This window comes from Cynocephalus volans, chromosome X, assembly GCF_027409185.1.
Source record: "Cynocephalus volans isolate mCynVol1 chromosome X, mCynVol1.pri, whole genome shotgun sequence".
In the NCBI taxonomy this organism is placed as follows: domain Eukaryota; kingdom Metazoa; phylum Chordata; class Mammalia; order Dermoptera; family Cynocephalidae; genus Cynocephalus; species Cynocephalus volans.
Window position 1 is genome coordinate 127,561,551 of NC_084478.1, and position 3,902 is coordinate 127,565,452.

General features: G+C 55.9%; 1 pseudogene; it reads left to right on the forward strand.

Annotated features, from left to right (window-relative positions):
* The first annotated feature begins 551 nt into the window (after positions 1–551).
* On the forward strand, positions 552–3,294 carry LOC134368377 (transcription factor E2-alpha-like; annotated as a pseudogene).
* The last annotated feature ends 608 nt before the right edge of the window (positions 3,295–3,902 follow it).

Genomic DNA, 3,902 nt, shown 5'->3' on the forward strand with positions numbered 1-3,902 from the left:
GACGTTAGGTTAGACAACAATTAATAAAGCAGGACAGAAAATTTTTTAATTACAGCAATGTTTCCGTTTTACTTCTGACTGAAATCTATTCCCAATTACTAATTGCTGCCCATTTCCATTTAAATATCTCAGTCACTTATCTCCAGTGGAGATCTAACCCAGAAAAAAAAAAATCTAAACTTGCCTTTTAGACAGGGAATCTCTTCTCCATTTACTTCAGTTAACTACAGCACAGAGTAATTTTTAAAATATAAATTAAGATCTTAAATTATTTTAAAACGGAACTAAATTTATAATCAGGATCCGTGCACCGCAGGGACCATGCACGACCCTGCCCCAACGCCCCAGGTGGCATGGAGGAGGGGGCCAGGGCCACGCACGGCCGCCAACATGTGACCGTGTGGGGCCGGGTAGTGATGCCTGTTTGTCGGGGAAGGGCCCCCAGTTTCATGCTACCGCTGCCCCCGACACCCCATCCCCCTTCTCTGTGTGCCAGGCAGTGCTGTGCGGGGCTGTCTCTAGGCCTCTGTGCCCACCATCACTGCTGGAGAATGAGTCAGCCACAGGGCATGGCACCTGCGGGCACAGACAAGGAAGTCAGCGACCTCGTGGACGTTAGCGTGATGTTTCTGCTGCCTGTGGCCAGTGGGAAGGGCCTGCCCACCTCCTTGAAGGTGAGCGGTTTGGAGGTTCGGGTCTCCAGGACACACCCAGCTCGGGTTCCTGGGGCACTAGCAACCAGAACAGTTCCCCCTTTGACTCTAGCCCCACCTACAGTGAAGGACCCACTTGGGTGAGTCCCACGACATTCCTGGGACCTGAACTTGGAGGCGACGGTGGTGAGCAGAATGCCTATGCCACTTTCAGGAGAGACGCGGGTGTTGGCGAATTGACTCAGGCTGGCTTCCTGCCGGGCAAGCTGGCCCTCAGCAGCCCCAGGCCACTGTCCCCTTTGGGCATCAAGGGTAATTCCCAGTACCTACCCCGGCAACCCTCAGTGGAGAGCCACCGACAGCAGCCTGGAGTCCGCCAGGCCGGGCGGGCTTCAGGCCATGCTGGGCAAAAGCTGGTCTCCCCTGCCCCTCCCGCCAGGCCCGTAGCTCAGTGAGCTGTGGCAGTGTGTTTGGTTGCTTGCACCAGCACCAGCGCGTGGGCTACCAGCTGCAGGGAGCAGAGGTGAACGGCGGGCTTCCGGTTCTGTCCACCTTCTCCTTGGCCCTCAGGGCCGCCTACAGCAGCATCTCCAACCACGGGCCATCAGCGGACCAACAGCCTCGTGGGCTCCTGCGAGACCACAGCCTGCAGCTGCACGACGCCCTTGGGAAGGCTCTGGCCTCCACCTACTCCCCGGATCATTCAAGCAATAACTTCTCCTCTAGCCACTTGACCCCCGTGGGCTCCCCACAGGGCTGGCAGGAACATCGCAGTGGCCCCAAGCAGGAGCTCCCTGTGCCTTAAAGCCCAGCTGCGATGGGGTCCCCACAGCCTGAACAAGATGTTGGACCACCGGGACGAAAGCATCCACGTGGTCCATGGCAGGGCGTGCAAAGTGCACGGGCTGCTGTCTGGCCACAGGTCGCTGGCCACGGGCTCTGCAGGCCCCCTGCTGCAGGGCGGGCGGCACGCTGGCCTGGTGGGAGGCGCCCATTTTGAGCAGGGCCTCGCAGGCAGTGTCGGCCGCCTGCCATCGCAGCCTCCCCAGCTAGCCTAGCGCCCTCCCTGAGCGCTCCTGCCTCCTACAACGGACTGGGCGAGGGGTGCCGCGGCGGGTGCCAGCGCAATCAAGCGGGAGGAGACGGAGGACGAGGAGAACACGTCGGTGGCTGACAGCTCGGAGGAAGAGAAGGAGTCGAAGGACCCGGACACGGAGGAGCCCAGATGAGGAAGACCTTCTGACCCCAGAGCAGAAGGCCGAGTGGGAGAAGGAACGCCGGTTGACCAGTAACCCCCATGAGCCGCTGGGGATCAGAGACAACGAAGAAGCTTTTAAGGAGTTGGGGCGCATGTCCCAGCTGCACCTCAACGGTGAGAAGCCCCAGACCAACCTGCTCCTCCTGCATCAGGCCTTGTCGTTCATCCTCAACCTGGAGCAGCAAGTGCCAGAGTGGAATTAGAACCCCAAAGTGGCCTGCTTAAAGCGGTGAGGAGAGGAGAAAATGTCAGGCGTGGTGAGGCAGCAGGGCAGGAATGTTCTGGTCCTCCAAGGTTTGCTTACAAAACCAGTCAAACGTGAGGTTCTATCTGAACCCGAGCACAAGGTAGGGAGACAGGACTAGCATAGGCGGTGGAGCCAGATAGAGTTGAATGTGCAGCCTGGTCACTAAGCGGAGATGCAGACACAGGAGGGCGCTGAGCTGCCTGCTGACGCATGGAAGGTACTGGGGCCCGATTATGAGGCTGGGCTGCAGCTGCAAGGGGGACCAAAGTTCAGGCAAGTCCTCATAGGTTCAATTGCCACAATCCAGGGCAGATAACTTCGAGGTTTCCGGTCTCACTCTTAATTTGGCGTGTGCCCAGGTCATCACTGGTACTTGGGATCTCCTCTTCACCCGAGGTGCGACGACAAATCTGGTTAACCTTTTGGACCTGCTATGGCTCTTTTTACTGCAGTTCCTCATTCAGCTGTTGATAGTGGCTGAATAGTGTAGGCCCTTTACCTTCTTGGGGTTTAATTCAGGGGGCGATAATTATTGCAGTGCCTTCTGTCCTTACACTCCCTTGAAGGGGTCTTTTAAGTTTCACGGCTGTCTTGGGCCCCTGTAAGGACAACAGGGAGATCACAGAAGGGCAATGGTTTGGGGAAGACGGTGGAGAAGGGATGGGAACAAGGGCTTCCTGAGAATGCGTGTGGGCTGAGGGGGTTGTACCAGGTGAGGACAGGGTAGGAGTCTTGGGAGAAAGGAGTCAAGGGGAAGATGAGAAGGAGCTTGGGTGGTCATCTCACCTTGCCCTTTCCTCTGGACTTGGGTGGAGAGGGGTTCTTCCTCTTCTTCCCCGCTTTGCTGTTTCCGGTGAGCTGTGCTTTCCTGCTCTCCTTTGCCATGTCAGTACTGCCCAGTGGTCCGTCCCAGGGCCCCTGGCCTCCCTATATACGCCCTGCACAGGACAATGAGCAGCCACACCATCCGCTACATTTGGTCAGCAAGCCAGTCCCCCAGCCTGTCTAGCCCTGTCCTGGCAGGGGTGGTTCAGACATCACAGTGGCCCATCCTGACTCCTCCGGGAGTGGGGGGAAGCCAGGTGCCCTGGTTGGAAAATGGGGTGTTTTCTCAGCAAACCGACAGCGCCTTGTGAACAGACCTGCCACACTCCTCATGGTTCAATTCTGGGGGATCACATGGCAAGGAGAGGGTGTCTTCTCCAAGCCCTTCCCCAGGGCCACCTGATTCAGTGGCTCATTCTGTTCTCTCCCACCTTTCACCATTACCTGGATTTTGTATGTCCTACCTACAATCCACCCACGGTAATGTGGCCACGCTTAAGTCTATGAGGAGATATGAATCATCCTACTACCTTCCTAAAAATTTCTCTTAGGTACCCTGATGACCACTCACTTCCTGGCTGCCACCAGGAGAATTTTCCATCCCACTCGCTTTCCCCATTGTCCACAGAGGTCCCCCCAGTTTTGTTTTCCAGTCTGAAATCACTGCCTTCAGGCTGGCAGACTCAGTGAATAAACTCGCTCTTCTGCGTATCCCAGTCTTATTTCAAATCTGGGGGACCTACTTATCTCAATAGGTGTAGTACCGAGACTTGGATTTTAATAGTGTGTGTGCAGCAGTGAGGCAGATATTTACATGCCAGAAGTTGTGGTGGATGTTTGCATGCAGGAAACTATTATCCAAGAATAATAAATTCATGATACGGGGAGGGGGATTGCTCAGTATTGTACTTGGGATTCT